At 43.8% G+C, this 12,348-nt stretch overlaps 2 long non-coding RNA genes across 2 annotated transcripts in view; both read right to left on the minus strand.

Annotated features, from left to right (window-relative positions):
• Window positions 1-5,173: 5,173 nt before the first annotated feature.
• On the minus strand, window positions 5,174-7,761 carry LOC108446544. Its single transcript, XR_001861751.1, has 2 exons — window positions 7,029-7,761; window positions 5,174-5,918 (listed from the first exon to the last, which is right to left on the minus strand). It is a non-coding gene; the product is annotated as an uncharacterized LOC108446544 (long non-coding RNA).
• A 124-nt stretch (window positions 7,762-7,885) lies between these two features.
• Window positions 7,886-12,348, minus strand: part of LOC108446546 — a 10,248-nt gene continuing 5,785 nt past the window's right edge. The window contains exons 2-3 of the long non-coding RNA XR_001861754.1: window positions 11,980-12,230; window positions 7,886-8,109 (exon numbers count right to left, since the gene is read on the minus strand). This is a non-coding gene — a long non-coding RNA (uncharacterized LOC108446546). The remainder of the gene's footprint in view (window positions 8,110-11,979; window positions 12,231-12,348) is intronic.

A 12,348-nucleotide genomic window follows, 5' to 3' on the forward strand; every position in this document is an offset into this window, starting at 1 on the left:
CTGGGTCCTCTGTGGCCCCTTGCATTTTCCCATTGTTCCATCCTTCCTTGCCATCTATTCCTTCAAACCCCTGGTTTTCCTGTTGCCCCTGCTCTCAGCACCAGTTCTGCTCCTCTCTTCCCAATCCTGGTTGTCCTTTTGGTCTCATCCAGCCACTGCTGGATTCCAAAATAGACAAAATGAGTTCCTCCCTCTCTGACAAAACCTAGAGAATTTTATTTCTTTCCTCATCTACTCTTTCAAAAAGACACAGAGGTGGTGCTCTGGGGCTTTTAAAATTATATGACAGTTAGCAGCTTAATAAGTAACATTTACTGTAATTGCAAGTTCCTGAGGAGCCTCCTCACATCCAGCATCCAGCAGACCCCAAACGAGCAAGGTCCTGCTTGCCTGAGCAAGGGTTGCTCCAGAGGCTGCCCTCACAGGGCTGAGGAACCAGCAGGTGCTGCACGAGCACGACGTGGGGTTTCAGCCCTGATTAACTTTACAAAGGGCCATTTCTGAGCCACGACAGTACCTGCCCAGCCAGCTGCTTTCCATCCCACAGTATTTCAGCTATGCCAAATATGTGATAACACTTAAAATTAACACCAGTTCCAGGGTCATTCACAGGGTTAGGCATATTTATTTCTGTAAATTGAGATCTTATTAAAACCAGAGCATGTTAGGAAACACTTTGAGCACATGGTGTAAAAGAGCCAGTCTCTCTAGAAGGACTGAAGGGAGGTTAAAAGCCAGACACATATTCTTTCATAGAAGCATGGAGATGCATCAAAGCAGGACAAGGCTGTTTTTCTGCTCTTTTTGTTTGTATAAAAGCTGTTTGGCATCTATATTGTATGTGTTTGTTTGTTTGGCAGTAGTCTGCCATATGGCTTTTCTCTTTTCTTCCAACTGCAGCTCTATGTTTTCTAAGAAACATAAATCAGAATGACAGGTAAAATAACTGAACTTTTGTCAAAAATAGATGCACCTCTAGTATTTTAAGAGCATGTGGATATAGCATGCACACATTGTGTTTTGGAGAGGATCTGGAGAGGGACAAATTCACTTCCACCCCTCCTCCCTCCATGAAACATCCTGTTTCTGTGCTCAGGATGCAGGTTTCCTTCTTTCTTCCACTTCCTTTCCTCCCAAAACATCAGTCTTTTAGGTAAGTGTCCAAAACACCAACCTTCTAATCTGCTCCAAAAAAAAGGAGTTAAAAGCTTTTATCAAAATCTCTCTTCCTTCCTTTCTTGTGTTTGATTTGTTCCATTTCCCTCAAGATACGCCAGCTTCACTGTTCCAGACAGTCCTCCTTATGAAAACAGCTTAAAATATTTTCCTCAATGAAACCTGGACACCTGCCTTATTTCAATAATCTCTCAGTGCTTTCAGGTAAGCAGATGCTGTTGAGTCAGACCTGCAGATATTGTACTCTTCCCAGTCATTTTTGTTATTTAGAGTCTCTCTTAAAAAAATAATACCCTTCATCTGTATATCACCTAGTTCTCTAAGAAGGTTGGAAAAGGCCACTGAAAAGAAAATCGTGCACAACATCTGGAGGCTGCTGAGCCTGCTCTGCCCAGCCTCCTCCCCGGGCTGGAGTCAGCTGTGCATCCTGCTGACTCAGGCCCGCCACGTTTTCAGAGGAGTAAAATATGACTTAAAAAGTGCTAAAGTGTTCATCTATAATTAAAATTTGCCAGCTATGACTAAACGAGTTCAAAATACCTTTTCCAGAAATCACTATTCCTATAAAATGAATTTTTTTCTTCTCAGGTCTAAGAATAGTTTTAATAAACGAGGGCATTTGTGGAAGCAGTTCTTACTAAAGACATTGATTAAATTGCTTCATTTTCTAACCTGATCCCTCTGACTTTTGAGAAACCTTTCCTGGGCAAGTGCTGGCAGCAGCCCTCCCCTCGTGGGGCTTCCCTGCTATGCAGGAACCCCAGGTCAGATCCCACTAGCACCACCCAGCAGCACTGAGGGGGTGACCAGGGTTGTGATCACCTGAAAAAGCATCAGATGAAGTCAGTGCCTGCTTTGTACCTGTCTGTTGAATTATTAATATCAAAGGTCATGCAGCTTCAGAAAACGCCAAAATGTGGCATCCTTGCTCCTTCAGAGCTCTCTCAGCCAATTCCTCTCATTTTTCTCCATCACAATGGAGGCTCTTCCCCCAGCCACCGAGCTCCTGGAGCTGCTGGGGGAAGCACACAGCAGCAGTTTTGCTTCACAGCTGTATGCAATGCCTGTGCTGCAAACGCCAGAGCCCAGGCTTCAAGCTGGGAGATATTTCTGGGGAGATTTCAAAGAGAGTGCTGGCTGCTATGCAAAGTGACCAAGGTGTCTCTGGTGCAATTATCTCAGCCAGCTGTTTTCCCAGACATGTTTTGTAAAATCATTGAGATTTCTACTGACCTCCAGCAACACAAATAAATTTCCTCTGTTTTATCATATTTACCATGTGAATATGAATGACATTAACAACATGCAAATGATTACACAGGGAGTTGTAAGGACTTAAGCAATGCAGTTACCTGTCTCAAAACACTGTCAAGGCCACAGAAGGCACTTGCCATAAGACAAGCCACCACAGAGAGGACTTGAAATAAGCACAGAAGGAAGGAATTTGCAAAGGAGGGCACCGATTCCAGGCCTGGTGAGGCAATTCTGTGTGACCTGCTGGTTACTGCACGTGGACAAAAATTCCCACTATGGCAAAATGTGGGAAAGGAAACAACTGCTTACACCCATGCTGTCCCAAGTTACAGGAGCAGCACCTACACCTGTGGATACCCAGAATTTGGACTGTATAAAGGTGATAACCCAGAAGAACAACTCTGGGACCCCCACCACCAAAAACCAGGGTGAAGAAGGACCAGTGGGACACCACAGAATCCACAGGGTGGTGATATCTTTCTGCTTAATCTGTCTCTCTCACTCTCTGACCCCTTTCCTATTTCTTTCTCTTTCTCTGCCTCATACTTACTGTTAAATAAAATCTCTACTATTGACTTCAGCATATGTACTCATTTGCACCTCAATTTGGGCAGAAGCACCTCTTAAAAGCTGGATCATAACAGAAATCTCTGTCCTATTGGCATCACTTCAACAGAGTCAGAAGAAAATCTCAATGTAAGCATTTTCTCAGGTGTCCAAAAAGCTATATTAGGAATAAGGCCTCAGAGGAATAAAATAAATAATTCTGTTTTATTTCAAGTGTGACAAATATTTTTATAATTGTTCCTACTGCTTATTACTGACCCAAAACTCAGGGCAGATTAAAATATCAAGAGACAGGCCCATATGGCAAACATTCATGGTTATGCTAAGCATTTAATGGATGGATGAGCAGAGGGGGAAGAGAAGAGCTGCAGATTCTAACACTGAAAAGGACATTGGGCATATTCTCTGGGTTGCGAGGAGGGAGGAATATGATGAAAAGGGGGAATTGAGAATCATAGAATCATAGGATGGCCTAGGTTGGAAGGGAGATCAAAGGTCATCAGCTTCCCTGCCATGGGCAGGGACATCTTGCACTGGAATGGGAGGCAATAGCTGAGTTGAGATCTTCTCTTCTACCTTCTGTATTTCAATGAAGATGGAGTGTCTGGGAGAGGGGATGTCCAAAGAGACAGGGCAGTTGAATCCCATGTGTGCCCCAAACCACAAAGTTGGAGAAGGAAGTGTCCAGTGCCAGAAAGCAAACTAATAGGTTTTTAGGACACAGAAATCTATGAGGCAGGCTCTTGGGAGCTGAGTAGGGTTCCAGCCTCAGCTCCTTGAAGGCTGAAACCCCCAGTTCCTCCATCCAGTGCTCCTGTGCCCACCCTGGGTTGGGTTGGAACACCTCAGCAGAGGAAGCTCCACCTTGCACAGCTGCAACCCATCTGGACAGCAGGCTCCTCAAAGCATGCTTAACTTTGTTTACCTACAGCAAAAGCCCTAAAGGGGCTTTTAAGACGGTTAAGCTGCATTTTTTCTCATGTTTGAATCATGCTTTATTTCTCCATGCCATATGTTAATGTTGAGGTGGCTGGCCAGCAACACAACCCTGCCCAGGCAAACTCTTAAAAACCATGTTCGTGTTGCCTACAGTTTGGCTTGCAGAGATAAAATAATGTAATAATAAATCCTCCTCCCCCACCACTGGGGAGCTTTGGTTTTCCAAAATTAAATAACTTAGTGGATTGTGGCAGTGCACAATTTACCCTTTCAGCATGTGAGTCACAATCCACTTTAATTACTTAAGTAATTCAGTCCCCAAGCCTCGTTTACAGTGGGCACACAGTGCTTGGCATCCAGCCCGTGATTTGTAGACGCATCTGAATCTCCCACATGCGTGCAGTGCTCCCCTGCATAAAACCTTATATACTCCTATGCTCCTTCCAGGAGTTATATATTATTTACATCATCATTGCAAACATGCCAGAAGAGCACTGGAGTTTTCTCTGGAGTTCAGCAGCCTTTTCATGTTCCCTGTGCCTGAAAGCATTTTAAACATTCCTGTTTCATCCTGTACCTCTGCTTTACTGACTACACATCCTGTTTTATGCAGGGCAGTGCTCCCGCTCTATGTAGGTGAAGTTTTGTTTTCTCACATAATGCAGCTGAAAAGGCAGCTGTAAAGACTGAGAAAAAACAGAAGGAACCAGGCAATAGTAATATTTCCTCCTCTGAGCATTTGAAAGGGTTCAGCTAGAAGTGAAGGAGAACTGAAAACCAAAAAGTTAGATGGGATCACCAGCATGGAAACAAGCTGGGATTGCCTCTGCAGTAGTGGTAACTGGTAGGATGGAACATGGAGAAAGATGAGGAAGGCAGCCCTGCAGAGTTCCTGTGTGCATGGCTGCTCTGCAAAGTACCTCTCCTCAACTGCCTTGAGTTCTGGGAAATTGTTTATGTGGCTTTTGGAGCCTTTGTTTTCAAATGGATCCTTTGCTGCTTCAGATATTGATCAGCTTACAAGATTCTCTGGGCAAACACAAGAGGAAAAAATTGTTTGGGAGACAAATGGAATGTTGCAGAAAGTAACATTTCTAGAGCACACATTAGAACCAGATGTTCCACTCAAAAGTATTTGTGGTCAGGGACTATGCCGAGAAACTAACTGCTATAAAGAGAAAAACCCAGAACTGCAGCACACTGGATACAAGAAAAAGTTACACCAAGAGCAAAAATGTCGGTGACTGAATCTCAGACCCAGACTGGCAGGGAATCTGAATCGTTTATTCAAAGGACTGAGTTGGTTTTACACACTTTTCTAAGGCACACTATTTCCTTATATGGTGTGAGCTATCTCGTGTTGCCACATCAGCATCACACTTCGTAGGGGTCTGCCCTGTGACACCTCTTCCCCCAGGGCCCGGTGGAGACAGAGCCTGTCTGTGCCGCCATGTGCTCCTTTGTTCTGCCATGTGCCTCTGCAGGCAGGTTTTACAGCTCACAGCTCAATTCTACCTTATAATTCCCCATAAAAAAATATTGCAGAAGGATATATTAGGTGTCTTACCATCTGACAAGTCTAATTACAGGTTACTATCCAAGCCAGAAAAGGGTTGGATCCAGCTCCCACCTTTCCACAGATGTACTGCTGGATTTTGACCAAACCACGTAGGCTTCACTTCAGTGTTGACTAAGGACTTGAGGGCTTTGCTGCACTGAGGAGTTTTATTTTCCTCTCTCTCTGTGCCTTACTCATAAGCGCTGGATGCAGCCGAGGGGCGGCAAGTCCTGGAAGGGCTGGCGGGAGAAGTGCTGGCATGGCAAGGTCTGCACGGCCCTTTCTCCAGGGCACCACACAGATCGTGGGGAGGAAGAAGGTGGCTGTGAGTCCCTCAGGGCCTTTTCCATCCCAGCAGACTCTTCCTGGGGCAACAATCCCTTTGTAAATGGGGACTGGGCTGTTTCTCTGACATTTTGAAGAGCTGCAAGGGACAAACACATTGATACATTCGGGTCTCCCACTTGAGACAGTGATGGAAGATGCAGAAAAGCACACAAATAAAAATAAATACGACAGCCATAAATTTTAAAAGCTTTACAGAAGAACACAGTTGTCACACCAAAGAGCAAAGCTTCACCTGGCTCCATGCCCCGAGTGTGGTCAGAAGGGAACGCTCAGGTGAAGCACACGAGAAGCAATGCAGGCACTGAGTGACCCTCCCCTCTCTCACAGCTTCTGGTGACATAGGGACTTCTGGGCTTTCATCCTGGACACAATTTTGAGCAGAAACTGATGGCCCTATCCTCTGCCAAATTGCCCCATCAGCTTTTGAGCCCATTTGTTATTTTGGTCTCCCTAATATCCCATGGCCATGACTTGCACAACTTCACCACATGCTGGGTGGTGAAGTGTTCCCTTTTTAAACGCCCAGCTGATTTCATCAGCCCTTATTCTTATATTGTCAGGAATGGTAATTAATCTCTTTCCTCAACTACCCATTACCATTCATGACATTATCAGGCTTCATCTCTTCCCCAAGCTGAAAATACCCAATGTATTTTGCTTTTCCTCAAACAAAAGTCACTCCATTCACTGAGCCTGCTTCTCCCTTTTTCTGGGGCGCTTTCAGCTCTCCATTCCAAGCTGTGGTGATGAGTTCACTGCATAATATTCAGGATAAAGATACATCATGAATTTATGTGGTAGCATTACTAATTTTTTCTGTTTGAAACCTAACCCAGCCAGTGTTTCTCTCCTGATGCATTTCGCTGAGCAATGAAGTGATTTGCACAGGGACTTGTCAGTAACAACTCCCAAATCTCCTTCCTGAACATCAGAAGCTAATTTAGAGACTGTCATTCTGTGTCATCCTGGAGTGCTTTTTTCCCCCATATGCATCACTTTGCATCTATTGACATTGAATTTCTTCTGTCATTTTATTGCCCAATCACTAAGCATTGTAAGATCCTTCTCTAAAGGCGAAAATCAGAAAATTGATAGTGAAATTAGGCCAATTTCATGTTAAATATATTTGTAATTTCATGGGAAGCACAGTCAATATGTGAAGAATGCAACTCAGAGAAAAACATACCTCTTGCTGCCAAAAAGTCCTGGGAAGTTCATTTCATGGAGGATCTGACCTTTAGAGGAAATAAATTCTTTTCCTCAGTTGTGTGTGGCTGAAGGAATTACAGCTTTCCAGTCTAAACCTCGATTCTGAGATATCTATGATGCAGGGAACGCTGAATTTGCCAACCAGGCAATGTCTCAGGGGGACTAACTAAGCCTGTGCAATTCAGAAAGTATTGACATCCCAGCCAGGATAGCAACACCCTGACAAGGCTCTATCAGGTCTGACAAGGCTGTGGGTTGGTGTCCTGACACCCTGGTGCAGGTACACCTCCTGCTTTGTTGCTTGCAGCCCCCTGGAAGTATGCTTTGAGAATTATTTTCATTAGTAGCTTCCTCTAATGATTTTCAAGTCACCTGTATAGGCCATCTACACCTCCCAGCTGTTATCTATGTCACCAAAGGGCACATCCCCCTTGGAGAAGAACAAAACTGTTCTCTCTGCACAAGGAGAGAGATGAAGAGAACTTGTTTTCACTGTAACAAGCGAGTTTAATTGTGCACAAGGTAAACCAGACCTGACACCTGCATGTGGGCGCCGGCATAAGCCATGAGGTAGCTCTGGTTGTAGACTTGCATGAATAAATCCTGCCCATGAAAAAGGTGACAGGACTTTGGAGAGGTTTGATGCCACCTCCTGTCCTTCTCAGGTGAAATGTTTTGAGCTGCCAAAGCCAAAGGTTTCCTTCCTTCCTTCCTTCCTTCCTCCCTCCCTTCCTCCCTCCCTTCCTCCCTCCTTCCCTCCTCCCTTCCTTCCCTCCTTCCTCCCCTCCTCCCTTCCTTCCTCCCTCCCTCCCTCCCTCCTTCCCATTGCCTTGACTCCAGGAACCTTAATTAAGCGAATGAACAGACCTCTGCTTTAGCACACACAGTCTTTTACCCATGTTAAATGAGAGTTTGCTGCATCCAGTGTCATCACAACTCTGAAATTCCACATGGAGCACTTTTCACTAAGCTGCATGCAATTATTTGTTCAGGCTCTGGTTCTGTCTCCACTGAATGCAAGAGCACTGACTTCAACACAAGGAGTAGCAGGCACACAGCTGGAAAGAGAAAAAATGTGAATTAAAAGTCATTTAATCTCATTTAATCACATTTCCTCTCCTCCTTGACCAACATATTTAGAAAATAAATAAACTCTCTGAAAAGGAAAACTATTAAGTTAGTTTCAAAGTCAAGTTCATGCCAACTAATATTATCTATTTCAGGACTTCCTGCCCTGCTTATCTCATTTTAATTAACCTGTTTCTGACCTGGACCATGTGTTTGCCTGGCAGACACAGTCCCATTTCTGAAATTGCTCTTGGCTCAATAAAAGAGTCTGTAGTGGTGTTTGTGACCAACATTGCTGCTACGTATTTCCTGTAGCAGAGCTAAGGGCAGCATGAGAGGGAGGCTGGGAAGCAGATGTGGAACAGGAGTATTGTGGAGTGAAGACAGGGATTTTTGCTCTAAATGCTGCACATTGAAGCAGTTGATAAAACAACGTGGTTGACCTGCTCTGTCTCCCTGTTCCTACAGCTCAGATGTCTGGACACAGTCCTGGAGCCAAAGAAAGCACAATCAGCAGAATTTCTATTCATTTTTATCTTCTAAAGTGCAGATTTAACATCCTCCTGTGCACAGTGACAAACAGGCCATTGAGGGTGATAATAAACTTGCTTCCCAAATGGAGTCCATCCTTTTATTTAAAATCTGAAAATAAAGCCAATAAAATTCTCAGACTGCAGATACCACCTGGAGGTCTCAAATGCGTGTTGTGAAGAAGGCAACAGCACTGAAAATATGTAGTTTTAACTGCCAAAGATTCTATCTCATGATTTTAGTAGCAATTTGATGCAGCCCTGGACAGCAAAAAGAAAGACATTAATCCACTTATCCAACAAATCCTATCCTCCAAAAAGTACAGAGGCTCAGACTAGGGCAAAACAGGGCTTGAACAGCTCCTCTTCCAGTGCAGAAAACTGCAATGAGAAGGAAAGGAAAAGGGAAAGGGAAAGGGAAAGGGAAAGGGAAAGGGAAAGGGAAAGGAAAAGGGAAAGGAAAAGGGAAAGGGAAAGGGAAAGGGAAAGGGAAAGGGAAAGGGAAAGGTAAAATACCTTTATCTGGGCAAGTGAAAAACTGGTCAGTAAATACAGGAAACCAATGCTCTGAATAGATAATTCCACAGCTGATTCCTTTTCTCCCAACTCTTTTTCTTATTGTGTTCCAATAATTAAAATAAAATGGTGGCTATTCAGTGCAGGAGAGCTGTGTAAATACAAACTAAACACAGCCAGCTATGAACAGTGATTTAGAAAGAAAAAAGCAGGTAACAGGCAGTTTAGAAGAAATGCCTGCTGGGAAGGCAAATGATGGCAGGATCTAACCAGATGTTCTGGAAAAAGGGTGTGTCTGAGCTGCCTTGGAGTTGGTGATCTCACACTGTGGCACCGTGTCAGTGTGCCCTCACTGCAATGTGACTCCCCTGAAGTCCTTTGCTGGACCCCAACACCTTCCAGCCTGGACCAGCCACAGACACTGCAGTGCCTTGGAACACAGACAGCTATGAACATGAAAGCTGAAGATAAAAATAAACACAAGTCCTTCTCTTCCATCCTAAGCTCAACTGAAACATAACACAGTCCCAAGCAGAGAGGAGATAATCTTAGATGTTGCTGCCAGCCTGTTTACTTGCTTATTGTCAGATGATAAATGCTGGCAAGTCCTCATCTTCTGTTTTACCCCTGAAAATGTTGTTTCCCACAGTTTCTCCAGTCAAAGGCATGCTAAGGTGGACATCAGCTAGGGTGGAAGCACAAAGCCAAGCTGTGCACTGCTAGTGGTGGCAAGGCTGCTCCAGCATCATGCCCCCGGGCTGCTGTGAGGCTCAGCATGATTTCCTCACACTTCCCTTTCTTGTTCAGGGTAATTATATTTCCCATGGATGGGAAAATATACTCTGGCAGCCAAGGTGAGTCTTCAGCATCGTGAACAGGCTGGGCTTGAACACAGACATCACAGCTTTCACCTCTAGACAGGGCAGCCACAAATGAAATTGAAACGTTAGAACCCTTAAATGCAAAGTGTGTGTCTCTGGCAACAAATTACTATATGCCAGCTGCTGTACCAATTAGCAACACAGGTCTTTTGTGCCTCTCCTCAGATCTGAAAGATAAGAAATACCAGTTCCTGGGAGTAGGATGTAGAAGAGCATCATCCAGCATCACTAAAGGTGATCAACTGCTTAATCAACTGCTTCCCTCCAGCACTGGTCAAGGAAGAAGAATTTGCTTTTCAAAATACTCTTTTGTCTCTCTTTTAGGAAGAATTTTCTGCTCGTTGTCCTTGACTGACTCAGACCAGCCCAATCCTCAACTGGGCAAAACATCTCTGGGAACTAAAAAGTTTGTTGTGAAACAGAGCTGGGAATATTACACCAAAACACAGTGTTTGGATGCTGTTTAATCAGTGTTTCATCTCAGAAATACGAACATGTTCTGTCTGACAACAAAGCAAACAATTTCTCTGCAAGAACGCTATTTATCTAAATAAAATCTAAAGCAGAAAAAGGTTAAAAGGATTAAATAGTCCCAAAATGAAAAATCACTTTTTAGTTTAAATAAAGCATTTGAGTTTCAGTAAAGAATCCTTAAAAATACCATTTTTGGCTCAGCATCAGAGGAACATTTTTCCATTCTTTTACTTCAATTGCCATTCTGACAAAACTAATATTCACCTCTCTCTTCCACAGCGTAAATTCAAAGCAGTAGTATCCCTATCTTCCCAGACAATACTGCATGCTTTCCTAAGAAGGATTTCTTCTGAAGTTGAGATGTCTTGAGCACAAAACCTATAAACAGATACTGAGGAAGGTGACTTGGGACAGCTGTGAGTTGTATAAAGGGCAATTTCCTTACTCAATGAGAGCAGCAAAACTGGGTTCAACTCATACCCACTTATCCAGCTGTCTGTAATTTTTTTGTCTGTAAAATTACCTTCCCACAATAAGTAGGGAAGGTCCTGTAGGTCAAGGCTTAGAGATATTCATAGAAAGCAGAAGGCAAATGTTTTTGCCACTCTAGTAGCTGTAGCTTTGCCACTGAGTTATTTGTCATAAGTCTATCTGAACATCCAGGTATGACAGAAAATGACAGATCTTAAATCAATCCTCTCACTTATTACCAACTGCAAAAGCAGCTTTATTTTATATATGTAAAGAGCTTCCACTTAGACATCATACACACACTGTAATTTCAAATAAGCAACGTTTTAAACTTCAGCTAACAAGACCTAGAGTTAAAAGCCTGATGATTAATCCATCACTTCACCTGTCTTCCCAAATTATACATGTTTAGCCAAATAAAGTATTAACATTCCGCATTTTACATACAGGAGCACAAGATAAAATAATCTACTATGACAAATGTTTCCAGAGGGGGAAAAAAAAGATTTGCAAACTGTTGACAAAACTGATGTAAGGCACCAGAAGCTCTCAGAGATTTCATAAGCAAAAGGCTGAGCTTTTTGAATGCCTCACTCCTATTTTCTGAATGCACTTGTGGTGAATTACACCACTGGGGGTTTGCTGCTGTTGTTCCTGATGAGGGAGCAGGAGGAGAGCAACTGGGATGGTTCCTGGGCCTTTCCCCATTGCCATCAGTCTCACATCACGCTGAAAAAAAAACATAGCTGGAGACGGGAGAGGTAAGAACTAAGGAGCAGGAGAGCTGCAGACCAGGCTCCATCCAGCAGCATGCTGGGGATGGCAGGAGCTGCCCGGTGGCTCCTCACAAAAGCAGCCTGAGATTGTGCAGGGACTGACTCAGAGCAGACCAGGAGCGAGCACATTAAAGAAGCAATGCCAGCTTGAGAAACACAACCAGAATAGCACAGAGTGCTGTGACACATAGGCAGGGAAACAGGCTCATTACCTCATGCATATGTTTGGAAACTGTTTTCGAGGGAGCTTTTCTGGTGGTAGGTACAGTTTGTTCCTCATACTCATTTAGCTAGGTAACATTTTCACTCATTAGGGAGAAACACAAACCAGCTAGAGCAAGGCTGTGACACATCCTGGCTCATGTCTAGGCTTGAGCTGGGAGGCTGAAACTATGTCACCAAACCTGTGAACTCTTTGTGGGGTGTTGGATGTGACAGAGCCAGGCTGCTCGCTGAGGAGGACCTGAAATGACAGGAAAATCAAGACATATTTTTAGCACATTTATACAGCACGTCTTGCACTTCTGTATCAATATAAAATCTTTATCCTAGGAGGGATGCTGCACAAGCATGTAACAGGA

The sequence above is a fragment of the Corvus brachyrhynchos genome, unplaced genomic scaffold (assembly GCF_000691975.1).
Source record: "Corvus brachyrhynchos isolate BGI_N302 unplaced genomic scaffold, ASM69197v1 scaffold34, whole genome shotgun sequence".
Classification (NCBI taxonomy): domain Eukaryota; kingdom Metazoa; phylum Chordata; class Aves; order Passeriformes; family Corvidae; genus Corvus; species Corvus brachyrhynchos.